At 45.3% G+C, this 17,172-nt stretch overlaps 1 pseudogene; it reads left to right on the top strand.

Moving 5' to 3' along the window:
• Window positions 1-17,172, top strand: part of LOC137335924 (zinc finger protein 271-like) — a 144,673-nt pseudogene that overhangs the window by 86,978 nt on the left and 40,523 nt on the right.

Consider the following 17,172-nt stretch of genomic DNA (forward strand, 5'->3'; position numbering starts at 1 on the left):
CCCCTTATATCCTGATTAATATTTTGCCCTACATTGTAGCTACTTTTTGGGGGCCTAAGTGTTACTCCCATCAGTGATTTCTTTCCCCTGCTATTACTTATCGCCACCCAAATTGATTCGACATCTTGATCTTCTGAGCCAGGATCATTTCTGACTATTGTACCAATTTCATCCTTTAATAACAGAGCTACCCCTGCACCTTTACCTTTTTTCCTATCCTTCCGAAATGTTAAATCACCCTGAATATTTAGCTCCCAACCTTGGTCACCTTGCAACCACGTCTCTGTAATGGCCAAGAGATCATACCCATTTATTTCTATCTTATTATGAATGCTGCATGCATTCAGATAAAAAAACCTTTAATTTTGTCTTTTTTCCATTCTTTCCTACCCCGGTCCCATTTGCTAGTGTACTCTTATGTTTGAATGCTCTGTCCCTTCCTGAAACACTCTGTTTATCCATTACCCCCATCACTTTCCTGTACTACTTCCTTGTCTTTTCTCTTTATCAATCTAAACTTCGCCCCACCTGAGCCCTCCCCTCCTCCATTTAGTTTAAAGCCTTCTCTACCGCCCGAGTTATTCGGTTTGCCAGGACACTAGTCCCAGCATGGATCAGGTGAAGCCTATCCCAAAGGAACAGCTCCATCTTTCCCCAGTACTGGAGTCAGTGCCCCATGAATCGAAACCCACTTCTCCCACGCCAATCTTCATTCATCTCTCTGATCTGATTTACCCTGTGCCAATTTGCTCGTGGCTCAGGTAATAATCCGGAGATTATCACCTTTGTGGTTCTGCTTTTTAATTTAGCCCCGAGCTGCTCAACTCCCTCAGCAGAACATTTTTCTTAGTCCTACCTATGTTGTTGGTACCTCCATGGACCACGACAACTGGATCCTCCCCCTCCCACTCCAAATTTCTCTCCAGCCTTGGGGAGATGTCCTTAAGCCTGGCACCGGGTCTCTCGCTCGGGACTCTCGCTCTTGGCTGCAGAGAAAAGTATCTATCCCTCTAACAATATTGCTGCCTACGACAACCACGTTCCTTTTTACTCCCCCGACTTGAATGGCCCCCTGAACCATGGAGCCGGAGCCATTTTGCTCATCCTCCCTGCAGTCCCTGCACTCGTCCACAAGGGCTGCAAGAACCTCCTAACGATTGGACAAGTGCAGAGGCTGAGGCTCCTGCAATGCTACCTCCTGGATCCCCGTACCTGCCTCACTCACAGTCACACCCTCCTGTCCCTGACCACGTGCCAATTCTACAGTATTTAGTCCAAGGGGAGTGACTGCCTCCTGGATCAAAGTGACCAGGTAACTTTCTACCTCCCTGATGCCTCGCAATGTCTGCAGCTCGGACTCCAGCTCCTCAACTCGGAGCCGAAGTTCCTCGAGCTGCAGACACTTACCGCAGATGTAGTCGCTCTGGACAAAACTGGCCAGTAGCTCCCACATATTGGTGGTGGAAGCAGATTCAATCATGGCTTTCAAAAAAGAATTGGATAAGTACTTGAAGGGAAAAAAATCAGGGCTACGGGGAAGAAGCGGGGGAATGGGACTAACAGGATTGCTCTTACAAAGAGCCGACATAGGCTCGAGGGGACGAATGGCCTCCTTCTGTGCTGTAACGATTCTATGATTCTATCTGCACAGTCAGTGATAATAGTCAGAGCAGGATCAGCTCTAATTCAAAACTGTTCAATAAACAATGGGGGTCCCTGTACTGTGGGTAAATGCAGCATCACTACAGTCAGTGATAAGAGTCAGAGCAGGGTCAGCAACAATAAAAAACTGGGTGATAAACAATGGGGGTTCATGTACAGTGGGGAAATGCAGCATCACTACAGTCAGTGATAATAGAGGCGACATGAGGATTTTTTTTTACGCAGAGAGTTGTTATGCTCTGGAAAGCAGTGCCTGAAAGGATGGTAGAAACAATCAATGGTAACTTAATAGCGATAAAGGCACAAATTCCAACTAAAATATGTAATAAATGTATTTTTTTATTGTTGAACGCTGTTTACGCTGTACATCACCACATTACACTATGTGACTGCAGCAGTCTCTGTACATCGAGTATAAGATGGGAAAATTTCTGTTGTTTCAGCTTTTGTGTTGGTGGAGGGACCAGTTACAATAAATGGATATAAAACAGACAGACGATTCTTTGGACCCCCTGCGGTTTCTAAACCTCCTTTAATGATGAGATATGAAAATGTGAGGCGATCAGAAAATGAAGTTCCTCTAAACCTAGTGTTAGGAAACACAGGTCTTCTATTACAGAGTTGGTTCATGCATGTGAATCAGCGTATATACAGAATTAACACAGACTGGAAATTATCGGAAATACATTGTTCCGTTTTACATTTGTTAATTGCACAGAACACAGACAATTTCAGACAGAGTATGGAGAAAAGCCACATCTTGTAATTTCAACACAAAGTAATATGGTGATCGATTCAGATACAGTGATGTTTATATATTAAAGAACAGCACATTCAGCATGTTCACACTTTAGGACATTTTCTCAGATTTAACACAGAAAATTCCCGCCAGTCTCTGATACGTCTCGGGACATCACATCCTGCATTTTATGTTGACATTTACCTGGAAGGAAAACAAAGACCGTGAGAGAGAGAGAGGGAGAGAGAGAGAGGGAGAGAGAGAGAGCGGTGAAAACAATTCCCCACAACATACCATAGATTCAAATCTAGGAACTTTTAATTTAATAATAACGATAGAGCATGTTCTCTTTTGTAGTTTTAGAATCATAAACTGTAGGGAACACACTCCCCACAATCAGATAATATAATTAAATACAGCCAGTATTAAAGGGGCATTTTATTTAAATAGTAAATACACAGCATGTTCTCCCTGATACTTTCAGTATCACAAACCGCAGAACACACTCTCCATTATAACACAATAGATATCACCCGGGACTGGACACTTCCCAGCACTGGGATATCAAGGATAGAAACAACTACAGCCCTTGGTTAATATGTGTAATAATCAATATCACCCGGGACTAAATATTCCCCCAGGACTGGGATATCAGGGAGAGAAACAACTGCAGCCCTTGGTTAATATGTGTAATAATCAATATCACCCGGGACTGGACACTCCACGAACATTGGGACACAAACAATTGAACAGATAATAAAACGCTGCTCTTACCGATTTGATGTAGAATTGTGAATATTTTGAGCCACAATCTCACTGCCCATCGGTGGCCAAATGTCCGGAGTTGTGCCCGAGTCATGGATAACATCGTCATTGTTACCGTGAGTGGAAGCAACAGGGAAACCGGGCTCAGTGCGGGTCTGAGAGCTGTATACTTTGGGGTGAGACAGATTATGGATTAATGATGGGATTGAAACCGGGCTCAGTGCGGGTCCGAGAGCTGTATACTGTGGGGAGAGAGAGATTATGGGTTAATGTTACGATCGAAACAGGAATGTATATCTATATATTATGTGTGTGTCACCGACACACACATAATGGAATTAAAAAAAACGCCAGTACATTCCTACACAGAGAGTTGGTGCATTCGGGAATATCAGAGACTGAACTCACCGAGAATGGAGAGATCACCGCCGAGATCATCAGGGTCACTTTCCAGCGGGAACTGACCTTCCTGAGAGTCAAAGTCGCCAGGCTCAACATCGTCATAATCGCCCGGAACCGAACCTGGGAGGAAATAATGATTCTCACTGAATCAAAATGCTAGAACTAGGAACTTCGAATTATATTATTATCAGTCAATCTCCCTGGGACTTGCAGGGCGGGAAAGTGGAGCGATTGTATTTTTCAGGTGAATTGGGGTTGGAGGGCGGGTAATTATTGCATTATGTTGTGCAGAGGTAGTTTAGTCTCCTTTTAAAACTCACACATCCTCTCCTGATATTTTGAATGTACATTATTAAGTCCTGTGTCCAAATTTAGAACAGAAGCTTCCCGTGTCCACCTGTCAGGCTGGAATTGCTTCTCCCGTCCAGTGAATGAACTACAGAGCCGTCACTGGTGGGAGTCACAAAAGAAATTTGACAGTCCTTACATTCAGATATAACTTTTAAAATCTGCGATTAGAATTAGATTCAATGCTCTTATAGCCAGAATGTTAATGGATTGAGAGTCATTATCTGTTTATAATATCGACTGTTATAAATCTGATCGAATATTGATATAATTGAGCCTGTTCATTCAACGTGTCTGGAAAAACACTCGCTCGAGAAACGTGCTGAGAAAACACCCTGTTGTAATTTTCACAACTCAATTGAAGTTTCTATTATTATTATTTTAAACATGCTGAATTGCTGAATTCATTTTTCACAGATCTTGAAGATGCAATTATTTTCGTGAATTATATTAAGTCCAGTTTGGAACCGCATTCCCAGAAAAATAAATATGACAGATCGTTTTTCTCCATCCCAGTAATATCAGAGTGACGGATCCACTTCCCCATTCCAGTAATATCAGAGTGACGGATCCACTTCCCCCACACTCCCAGTAAAATCAGAGTGACGGATCCACTTCCCCCACAGTCCCAGTAATATCAGAGTGACGAATCCACTTCCCCCACACTCCCAGTAATATCAGAGTGACGGATCCACTTCCTCCACACTCCCAGTAATATCAGAGTGACGGATCCACTTCTCCCACACTCCCAGTAATATCAGAGTGATGGATCCACTTCCCTCACATTCCCAGTAATATCAGAGTGACGGATCCACTTCCCCCACACTCCCAGTAATATCAGAGTGACGGATTCACTTCCCCCAACTCCCAGTAATATCATAGTGATGGATCCACTTCCCCCTCACTCCCAACAAAATCAGAGTGACGGATCCACTTCCCCCACACTCCCAGTAATATCAGAGTGACGGATTCACTTCCCCCAACTCCCAGTAATATCATAGTGACGGATCCACTTCCCCCTCACTCCCAACAAAATCAGAGTGACGGATTCACTTCCCCCAACTCCCAGTAATATCAGAGTGACGGATCCACTTCCCCCATACTTCCAGGAATATCACAGTGACCGATCCACTTCCCCACACTCCCAGTAATATCAGAGTGAAGGATCCACTTCCCCCACACTCCCAGTAATATCAGAGTGACGGATCCACTTCCCTCACACTCCCAGTAATATCAGAGTGATGGATCCACTTCCCTCACATTCCCACTTATATCAGAGTGACGGATCCACTTCCCCCACACCCCCAGTAATATCAGAGTGACGGATCCACTTCTCCCACATTCCCAGTAATATCAGAGTGACGGATCCACTTCCCCCACACTCCCAGTAATATCAGAGTGACGGATCCACTTCCCCCACACTCCCAGTAATATCAGAGTGACGGATCTACTTCTCCCACAGTCCCAGCCCTTTCGTTTCACTGAGCGCAGACTGACCTGTACTCGAGTTATTTTTTGCTGTGACCTTTGGTCATTGATTTCTGGACCGAGTTGGGATCAATTCGCATTAACATAACGTAACCTCAACACGCAGAGTGCACAGACGTTAATGAGACAAAAGCATCTGTGATTTAAACCATGGACATAGAAGGGTCCTCTGATATCCCACTGAATCACCCACCCAACCTGTAGACACATTTCACATCCCATCGAGCCGTGTGAGGAAACACATTGAATTGGATTTTTCATTCCATGATGCTACTGGTAACAAAAGGGATAAATTTGCTTGACATCCAAAGTATTTCTGCAATCTTTTGGAACTAAAATTCCTCTCCAGGACCCCGGGTCCTTGGCAGTGTCATTGTACTGTGATTAATCTCTGATATCTTCAATTGTTGGTTTTAGACAGTAGAGAGCGCGAAGACAACAAAGAGATCATGGGAAGTGAAAATGTACCCTCCCTGATCACTGGAGGAGATCCCTTCAGGATCTTCTGATCCCGGATCATTGTCACGCAAACTGCCACTCGTGTAATATTCAATATTATTGAGGGAGTCAATGGAAATGGAAACTGTGAAACACAAAACATTGGTGGTTATTGGAGAGATTAATTTGGAAATAGGAGCAGATAATATAAAACCTTCATCGTCACTGTGTCAAGTTCCTGGAATTTGGTTCAAGACGAAGGCCGATCACGACCTTCTCAGGATAACTAGAGATGGACAATAAATGGGCCCAGAACATTTATTGTCCATCTCTAGTTGGACAATAGTTGGGGGATACTTAAAAAAGAAATTAGGAGATCAAGGAGGGGCCATGAAATAACACTGGCGAGCAAAATAAAGTAAAATCCTAAGATATTTTATCAGTATATTAAGGGTCAGAGGATGACTAGGGAAAAAATAGGGTCCATTAGGGACAAAAATGGCAATCTGTGTGTGGAGCCGGCAGATGTAGGAGGGGTTCTGAATGAATTTTTTGCATCTGTTTCACTATGGAGAAGGACGATGTAGACATAGAAATACGGCAGGGGGACTGTGATAAACTCGAACATATTAACATCGAGCGGGAGGAGGTATTGGCGGTTTTAGCAGGCCTAAAAATGGATAAATCCCCAGGCCCGGACGAAATGTATCCCAGGCTACTGTGTGAGGCAAAGGAGGAGATTGTGGGGGCTCTAACACATATATTCAGAACCTCTCTGGCCACAGGGGATGTGCCAGAGGACTGGAGAACCGCTAATGTAGTACCATTATTCAAGAAGGGGAGTAGGGAAAAACCGGGGAACTACAGGCCAGTGAGCCTAACATCAGTGGTAGGAAAATTATTGGAAAAAATTCTGAAGGACAAAATTAGTCTCCACTTGGAGAAGCAAGGATTAATCAGGGATAGTCAACATGGCTTTGTCAAGGGAAGATCATGTCTGACTAATTTGATTGAATTTTTTGAGGGGGTGACTAGGCGTGTGGATGAGGGTAACGCAGTGGATGTGGTACACATGGATTTCAGTAAGGCCTTCGATAAAGTCCCCCACAGGAGACTGGTCAAGAAGGTACGAGCCCATGGAATCCAGGGTGCCTTGGCACTTTGGATACAAAACTGGCTTAGTGGCAGAAGGCAGAGGGTGATGGTCGAAGGTTGTTTTTGTGACTGGAAGCCTGTGGCCAGTGGGGTACCACAGGGATCGGTGCTGGGTCCCTTGCTGTTTGTGGTCTACATTAATGACTTGGATATGAATGTAAAAGGTCTGATCAGTAAGTTCGCTGATGATACAAAAATTGGTAGGGTGGTAAATAGCGAGGAGGATAGCCTCAGTCTGCAGGACGATATAGATGGGTTGGTCAGATGGGCGGAACAGTGGCAAATGGAATTTAACCCGGAAAAGTGCGAGGTGATGCACTTTGGAGGGACTAACAAGGCAAGGGAATACACAATGAATGGGAGGACCCTAGGCAAGACAGAGGGTCAGAGGGATCTTGGTGTGCAAGTTCACAGATCCCTGAAGGCGGCGGAACAGGTAGATAAGGTGGTAAAGGAGGCATATGGGATACTTGCCTTTATTAGCCGAGGCATAGAATATAAGAACAAGGAGGTTATGATGGAGCTGTATAAAACACTGGTTAGGTCACAGCTGGAGTACTGTGTGCAGTTCTGGTCGCCACACTACAGGAAGGATGTGATCGCTTTGGAGAGGGTGCACAGGAGATTCACCAGGATGTTACCAGGACTGGAGCGCTTCAGCTATGAAGAGAGACTGGGAAGATTGGGTTTGTTTTCCTTGGAGAAGAGGAGGCTGAGGGGGGACATGATTGAGGTGTACAAAATTATGAGGGGCACAGATAGGATGGATACTAAGGAGCTTTTTCCCTTCGTTGAGGGTTCTATAACAAGGGGACATAGATTCAAGGTAAAAGGCGGGAGGTTTAGAGGGGATTTGAGAAAGAACTTTTTCACCCAGAGGGTGATTGGAGTCTGGAACTCACTGTCTGAAAGGGTTGTGGAGGCAGGAACCCTCACAACATTCATGAAGCATTTGGATGAGCACTTGAAATGCCATAGCATACAAGGCTACGGACCAAATGCTGGAATATGGGATTAGAGTAGACAGGGCTTGATGGCCGGCGCGGACACGATGGGCCGAAGGGCCTCTATCCGTGCTGTATAACTCTATGACTCTATGACTCTATAACACCTTCACCAGATGGACTGCAGTGATTCAAACAGATGGGCCACCATCGCTATCTGAGTATAACTAGGGATGGGCAATAAATAGGCCCAGAACACCTTCACCAAATGGACTGCAGTGATTCAAACAGATGGCCCACCAACACCTTCTCAGGATAACTAGAGCTGGTCAATAAATGGGCCCAGAATACCTTCACCACACGGACTGCAGTGATTCAAACAGTTGGCCCACCATCGCCATCCGAGGATAACTAGGGATGGGCAATAAATGGGCCCAGAACGCCTTCACTACATGGACTGCAGTGATTCAAACAGTTGGCCCACCATCGCCATCCGAGGATAACTAGAGATGGGCAATAAATGGGCCCAGAACACCTTCACTACATGGACTGCAGTGATTCAAACAGTTAGCCCACCATCGCCATCCGAGGATAACTGGAGATGGAAAATAAATGGGCCCAGAACACCTTCACTACATGGACTGCAGTGATTCAAACAGTTGGCCCACCATCGCCATCCGAGGATAACTGGAGATGGAAAATAAATGGGCCCAGAACACCTTGACCACACGGACTGCAGTGATTCAAACAGATGGTCCACCATTGCCATCTCCGGATACCTCGGGATGGACAATGAATGATGTCCCTACCAGTTATACCCACATTCCTATAATGAATAAGAAACAAACTGGGCAGCCCGTTAATACCGAATCTGTTGCACCGAACAGAGCAGACACAATAATACAAAGTACAGCCCCTTCGTAAAGAAGCTCTCAGATATCAGAACAATGGGAATCTTCCCAAAGACAATACTGGGATCACTGTACACACGGACACAGAGACACTCTCACTGTGAAAGGAATACGTCACAAGGGGACAGTGAACAGACTGTTGATCGTGTCCAGTCAGTACAGTTATCATTAAAATTGTTATTTAAGGAAAGCGGAGCCTATCCAGTAAAGATTCAATATCAAACGAAACGAGCAGACCTGATCCACGGAGTTGAGCGGAAACCTCGCCGGTTGGAATATTCTCAATCTCTTCATAAATTACTTGGTAGAAACCAGCAGGTGAACCCCTGCCGCGAATGACAGCACCTGTTGGAGGGAGGGCGGGGAGATTAACATTTTGTTTCACTCCACGCATATTTAACACTGATTAGTGTTCGAATAAATCCAAATCACAGAGAAGCTGGTAGTCAAAAAACAAAGTCAGTTAGTGTGGACAGGGAAGGAGTTTCCGTGTGTGCGTGTGCGTGTGAGTGTGTGTCTGTGTGAGTCCATGAATGTTTATATGTGTGTGTGAGTATGAGCAAGTGTGCATGTGTATGAATGCGTGTGTATATATGTGTGTCTGTGGGTGTATGAATGAATGTGTGGGTATGTGTGCGCATAGACGAGTGGCAGCTGTGCCTTCAGCTGCCTAGGACCGAAGCTCTGGAATTCCCTCCCGAAACCTCTCCGCCTCTCTCCCTCTCTCTCCTCCTTTAAGACGCTGCTTAAAACCTACCCCTTTGACCAAGCATTTAGTCCCCAATCTTAATATCTCCTTATGTCGCTCGGTATCACATTTTGGCTCATTACGATCCTGCGAATCGCCTTGGGACGTTTTACTGCGTTAAAGGTGATATTTAAATGCAAATTGTTTTTATTATGCGAGTGGTGTATGAACGTGTGTGTGTGCATAGTGTGTGCGTGTATGTGTGTTTGTATATCTATGTGGCTGTGTCTGTAAATGTATACCTTTATGTATATGTGTTTATTTGTATGTGTTTGTGTGGATGTATGTGTGTATGTATACGTTCGTGTGTGTCTGTGTTCGTGTGTCGATTTGTGCATATGTTTTTGTGTGTGTATGTCCGTGGAATGTGTGTGTCTATACGTGTGCGTGTGTCTGTGTTGACTCATGTTCACCTCCGGTAAACTGGGGCCAAATGTATTCAACTCGGAAAAGGCAAAATGAGGGGGTAGTTGGAGCAATAAGTTCCAACTGATCCCTCAGTTATGGGGCCGCACGGAGAATTCAGCTGAAAAGAAGCTGGACAAAGTTAACTGATCTCTGTGGACAGTATCAGAATGGAAGCCCGACTGAGGAGATCACGGTGTGGACAGTATCAGAATGGAGGGCCGATTGAGGAGGTCACGGTGCGGACAGTATCAGAATGGAAGACCGACTGAGGAGGTCACGGTGCGGACAGTATCAGAATGGAAGACCGACTGAGGAGGTCACGGTGCGGACAGTATCAAAATGGAGACTGAGGAGGTCACGGTGTGGACAGTATCAGAATGGAGGTCCGACTGGGGAGATCACGGTGTGGACAGTATCAGAATGGAGGACCGACTGTGGAGATCACGGTGCGGACAGTATCAGAATGGAGGACCGACTGAGGAGGTCACGATGCGGACAGTATCAGAATGGAGGACCGACTGAGGAGGTCACGGTGCGGACAGTATCAACATGGAGGACCGACTGAGGAGGTCATGGTGCGGACAGTATCAAAATGGAGGACCGACTGAGGAGGTCATGGTGCGGACAGTATCAGAATGGAGGACCGACTGAGGAGGTCACAGTGTGGAGAGTATCAGAATGGAGGACCGACTGTGGTGGTCACGGTGCGGATAGTATCACTATAGTGGATCGACTGAGGAGTTCATGGTTCCTTGGCCTATCCCGTCAGTATGAGAAGTGACTTGCTGTGTAGGACTATGGTGGGTGGGTGAGATGTGAGTGGAATAGTTGTGCTGGGATGTAGAATAATCACTGGCGAAAGCAAAAAGTCTTATAAAAGTGTCACCTCTCAAAATGACGACAGAAGCTGGTGAAAGATTTCGAGATTGGATATCCGGACCCAGAAACTGAAGGGATGGAACGGATACCCAATCGATAAGGGAAGAATAACAGACAAATAAATAACTGAAAGCACAGCCCAAAACAGTTCAATTAAATGTCCTGTCCCATTGTTGCAGCAATGATTTGGAGGAGGGGACCGAGTGCAACATATCAAAATTTGCAGATGATACAAAGATGGGAGGGAAAGTAGAGAGTGAGGAGGACATAAAAAACCTGCAAGGGGATATAGACAGGCTGGGTGAGTGGGCGGAGATTTGGCAGATGCAATATAATATTGGAAAATGTGAGGTTATGCACTTTGGCAGGAAAAATCAGAGAGCAAGTTATTTTCTTAATGGCGAGAGACTGGAAAGTACTGCAGTACAAAGGGATCTGGGGGTCCTAGTGCAAGAAAATCAAAAAGTTGGTATGCAGGTGCAGCAGGTGATCAAGAAAGCCAACGGAATGTTGGCTTTTATTGCTAGGGGGATAGAATATAAAAACAAGGAGGTATTGCTGCAGTTATATAAGGTATTGGTGAGACCGCACCTGGAATACTGCATACAGTTTTGGTCTCCATACTTAAGAAAAGACATACTTGCTCTCGAGGCAGCACAAAGAAGGTTCACTCGGTTAATCCCGGGGATGAGGGGGCGGACATATGAGGAGAGGTTGAGTAGATTGGGACTCTACTCATTGGAGTTCAGAAGAATGAGAGGCGATCTTATTGAAACATATAAGATTGTGAAGGGGCTTGATCGGGTGGATGCGGTAAGGATGTTCCCAAAGATGGGTGAAACTAGAACTAGGGGGCATAATCTTAGAATAAGGGGCTGCTCTTTCAAAACTGAGATGAGGAGAAACTTCTTCACTCAGAGGGTGGTAGGTCTGTGGAATTTGCTGCCCCAGGAAGCTGTGGAAGCTACATCATTAGATAAATTTAAAACAGAAATAGACAGTTTCCTAGAAGTAAAGGGAATTAGGGGTTATGGGGAGCGGGCAGGAAATTGGACATGAAGCTGAGTTCGGATCGGTCAATGCCCTGTGGGTGGCGGAGAGGGCCCAGGGGCTATGTGGCCGGGTCCTGCTCCGACTTCTTGTGTTCTTTAGATTTGTGGTTGGGATCAGATCAGCCATGATCTTATTGAATGGCGGAGCAGGCTCGAGGGGCCGATTGGCCTACTCCTGCTCCAATTTCTTATGTTCTTATGTTCTTATGATGCACTCAATGAACTCGTCCTCAAGGCTGCTCTGCCCAATTTGATTTGTCCAGTTAATATGATAATTGAAATCCCCCATAATTATAGCTGTTCCCTTATTACATGCCCCGACTATTTCCTGATTAATACTTCTTCCAGCAGAGTTGCAACTATTAGGAGGCCTATATACTACGCCCACTAATGTTTTTTTTCCCTTGTTATTCCTTATCTCCACCCAAACTGTTTCATTATCTTGATGCTTTGTCCCAATATCATTTCTCTGTATTACAGTGATTCCTTCCTTTATTAACATAGCCACCCCACCTCCCCTTCCTTCCTGCCTGTCCTTCCTGATTGTTAAATAACCTGGCATATTTAATTCCCAGTCGTTGTCACCCTGCAGCCATGTTTCTGTAATGGCCACAAGATCATACCCATACGTAGTTATTTGTGCCGTTAACTCGTCCATTTTGTTACGAATGCTACGTGCATTCAGATAAAGAACTTTCAAATCTGTTTTGTGACGCTTAGTTCCTGCTTTTTCCTTTTTTAACACTTTACCTATTACTCCATACCTTCTGTCCCTTCCTGTTACGCTTTCCTCTCTCTCCCTGCTCAGGTTCCCAACCCCCTGCCACTTTAGTTTAAACCCTCCCCAACAGCACTAGCAAACACTCCTCCTAGGACAGCGGTCCCGGCCCTGCCCAGGTGCAGACCGTCCGGTTTGTACTGGTCCCACCTCCCCCAGAACCGTTTCCAGTGTCCCAGGAATTTGACTCCCTCCCCCTTGCACCATTCCTCTAGCCACGTATTCATTTGAAATATCCTCCTATTTCTACTCTGACTAGCACGTGGCACTGGCAGCAATCCTGAGATTACTACCTTTGAGGTCCTATTTTTTAATTTACCTCCTAACTCCCTATATTCTGCTTTTCGGACCTCATCCCCTTTTTTTACCTATATCGTTGGTGCCTATGTGAACCACGACAGCTGGCTGTTCGCCCTCCCCCTCCAAAATGTTCTGTAGCCGCTCCGAGACGTCCTTGATCCTTGCACCAGGGAGGCAACACACCATCCTGGAGTCTCGGTTGCGGCCGCGGAAACGCCTGTCTATTCCCCTTACAATTGAGTCCCCTATCACTCTAGCTCTGCCACTCTTTTTCCTCCCAGCCTGTGCAGCAGAGCTACCCGTGGTGCCAGGAAGTTGGCTGCTGCTGCCTTCCCCTGATAAGTCATCCCCCCCAACAGCATCCAAAGTGGCATATCTGTTTGAGAGGGGGATGGCCACAGGGGACCCCTGCACTACCTGCCTGCATCTCTTACTCTTCCTGGTGGTCACCCATTCACTTCCTGCCTGTATACCCTTTACCTGCGGTGTGGCCAACTCGCTAAACGTGCTATCCACGAGTTTCTCTGCATCGCGGATGCTCCACAGTGAGTCCACCCTCAGCTCCAGCTCCGAGATACGATCGGTCAGTAGCTGCAGGTGGACACACTTCCCGCACACATGGTCGGCAGGGACACTGGTAGTGTCCATGACTTCCCACATCTTGCAGGAGGAGCATATCACGGGTGCGAGGTCTGCTGCCATGACTTGCCTTAGCTGAGTTACCCCTTTTAAATTACGTTGAAATTAGAAAATGCTGAAACTTACACAGGAACATCGTGTAAATACACACAGTCAAAAAGGAAAATCCCGGAATTAATGACATTTACTCAGGAGCATCCTGAAAATATACACATTCACAGGAGCATCGTGTAAATACTGACACACACTCCATAACAAATGTAAATACTGACACTCACTCATGAACATTCTGTATATACTGACACTCACTCAGGAACTTTAGAAGGTTCACTCGGTTAATCCCGGGGATGAGGGGGTGGACATATGAGGAGAGGTTGAGTAGATTGGGACTCTACTCATTGGAGTTCAGAGGAATGAGAGGCGATCTTATTGAAACATATAAGATTGTGAAGGGGCTTGATCGGGTTGATGCAGTAAGGATGTTCCCAAGGATCGGTGAAAATAGAACTAGGGGGCATAATCTTAGAATAAGGGGCTGCTCTTTCAAAACTGAGATGAGGAGAAACTTCTTCACTCAGAGGGTAGAAGGTCTGTGGAATTTGCTGCCCCAGGAAGCTGTGGAAGCTACATCATTAAATACATTTAAAACCGAAATAGACAGTTTCCTAGAAGTAAAGGGAATTAGGGGTTCCGGGGAGCGGGCAGGAAATTGGACATGAATTTAGATTTGAGGTCAGGATCAGATCAGCCATGATCTTATTGAATGGCGGAGCAGGCTCGAGGGGCCGATTGGCCTACTCCTGCTCCTATTTCTTATGTTCTTATGTTCTTATTTAACATTCTGTAAATATTGACAGTCACTCAGGAACATCCCGCAAATGCTGATACCCATCCACGAATATCCTGTAAATACTGACAGTGAATCGAAAATAACCTTTAAATGCAGGCACTCACAACGAGCAACTTGTAAATACTAACTTTAACCTAGGTTCTTCCTTTAAATACCGACATTCGCTCAGGAATATCCCCTAAATACAGACACTACTCTAGAACATCCGGTAAATACTGACACTCACCCAGGAACATCCTGTAAATACTGACACTCACAGTTCGTGGGCTTGCAGAATCGGACACTCACTCAAGAACTTCCTGTAAATTCTGACACACATCCAGGGACATCCTGTAACTACTGACACCCACTCAGGAACCCCCTGTAAATACAAACACTCAGCATAAGCAACTTGCAAATACCGACACTCACCAGGAACATCCTGTAAATGCTAACACTCACTCAGGATCATCCAGTAAATAATGACAATCGCTCTAAGACATGCTGTAAATATTGACACTCACTGTGGGACAGTCAATAAGACCATAAGAGATAGGAGCAGGAGTAGGCCATCCGGCCACTCGAGCCTGCTCCGCCATTTAATGAGATCATGGCTGATCTGATTTTTACCTCAACTCCACTTTCCCTCTACCGTGCACCCTGTTCAATATTTGATCCCTGTACCGAGACATGTGTTCAATGTTTCTTTCCTTGTACCGGGTCCTGTGCTCAACGTCTGCTCCCTCTACTGAGTCCTGTGTTCACTATCAGATCCCTTGACCAAGTCCTCCGTTCAATATATTTTCCTTGTACCGAGTCCTGTTTTCAATGCCTGTTCCCTCCACTGAGTGCAGTATTCAATATCTGATCCCTCCACCTACTCCTGTGTTCACTTTTGTCCATATACCGAATGCTGTGTTCAATATCTGATCCGTGTACCGAGCCCTGTGTTCAATATCTGATCCATATAATGAGTCCTATGTTCAAGATCTGATCCTTGTACAGAATCCTGTGTGCATTACATGTTCCCTGTACCTAGTCCTGAGTTCAATATCTGATCCCTGTACCAACTCCTTTGTGCAATACCTGATCCCTGTACCGCGTCATGTGTTCATTATATGATCCCTGTACCGAGTCCTGTGTGCAATACATGTCCCCTGTACCGAGTCCTGTGTTCAATATGTGACCCCGGTACCAAGCCCTGTGTTCAATGTCTGATCCCTGTACCAACTCCTGTGTTGAATATCTGATCCCTGTAACGAGCCCTGTGTTCAATATTTGATCCGTGCACCGAGTCCTGTGTTCAATATCTGATCACTATACCGAGTCCTGTGTTCAATATCTGATCCCTGTACCGAGTCCTGTGTTCAATATCTGGCCCCTGTTCTGAGTCCTGTGTTCAATATCTGGCCCCTGTTCCGAGTCCTGTGTTCAATATCTGGCCCCTGTTCTGAGTCCTGTGTTCAATATCTGGCCCCTGTTCTGAGTCCTGTGTTCAATATCTGGCCCCTGTTCTGAGTCCTGTGTTCAATATCTGATCCCTCTACCGAGTCCCGTGTTCAATATCTGATCCCTGTTCTGAGTACTGTGTTCAATATTTGGCCCCTGTTCCGAGTCCTGTGTTCGATATCTGTTCCGTGTACCTAATCCTTTGTTTAATGTCTGTTCCCTGTACCCAGTTCTGTATTACAGAGTGAAGCTTCCAGCCCGTGTGGAAATTATCAGCAACAGACAGACGGTCTGAGTTTCAATCGACCACACCCTGAATTTATTGCAGTGATTGAGGGAGTCTCCTTTCTCTTTCCTCATTTTTTATTTTTTCTGTCTTTCTCTTTTTTGTCTCTGATTTCGTTTCATTGTCTCCCCCATAATTCCTCAACGCTGAGCCCATTCTTTTTTTATAATTGATTCACTACCTTGAGCGCCATCCCTTGCTTCATGATACTTCATTCTCTTTCATTCTTTCCTCCTTTCTTACTTCCTCCTTCATTTCTATTCTGTGTTTAACCTCTTTTTCTTCCTTTTGCTTGCACTCTTTCTCCAATTTCCCTTTCACTTCTCTTTCACTTTCTGACACTGTTCCAGCTCTCTCTCACGCACTTTTCGATTACTCTTCCTTTATGTGTTTTGTCCAACTCGCCTCGTTCCATTATTATTTTCACATTTACTCTCTCTCTATCTCTGTTTCTGATTTCCTCCTTAGCTGAAGACGAAAAGAATGGACGTGAAGGAAAACAGGTGAGAAGAAATGCAACAAAGGGAGAGAAGGAAGAATGAAAAGAAGCGATGGAGGAAGTGGTCACCGAAACATAGAGGGAGTGTGATAGATAGACCGATGCATAAGCACATCGAGATACACTCAGAGAAAAGGCAAGGGATACAAGAAAACGAGGGAAATATATGGAGTGAAAAGGAAAAGAGAGCAGGTAAAACAGAATGAACGAGAAAAAAGGACAAGCGGGCGTTGATGTAGGAAGAAGAGTAAGACTGAGAGCAAGAGAATTATAAAAAGATCAGCAAACTGAATGGAAGGGGAAGACAGGAGAAAATACCAGAAGAGAGACGGTGAGAATAGAGAAGAGTGAACGGCAGTAAGAAACAAGAGAACAAGAAGCAGAGATAGAAAGCGAAATGGACAGATCAGAGTTACCGAAACAGCAAACGAAACAACGAGATAAAAAACTGAG

Source organism: Heptranchias perlo, chromosome 20 (genome assembly GCF_035084215.1).
Source record: "Heptranchias perlo isolate sHepPer1 chromosome 20, sHepPer1.hap1, whole genome shotgun sequence".
NCBI classification, from domain to species: domain Eukaryota; kingdom Metazoa; phylum Chordata; class Chondrichthyes; order Hexanchiformes; family Hexanchidae; genus Heptranchias; species Heptranchias perlo.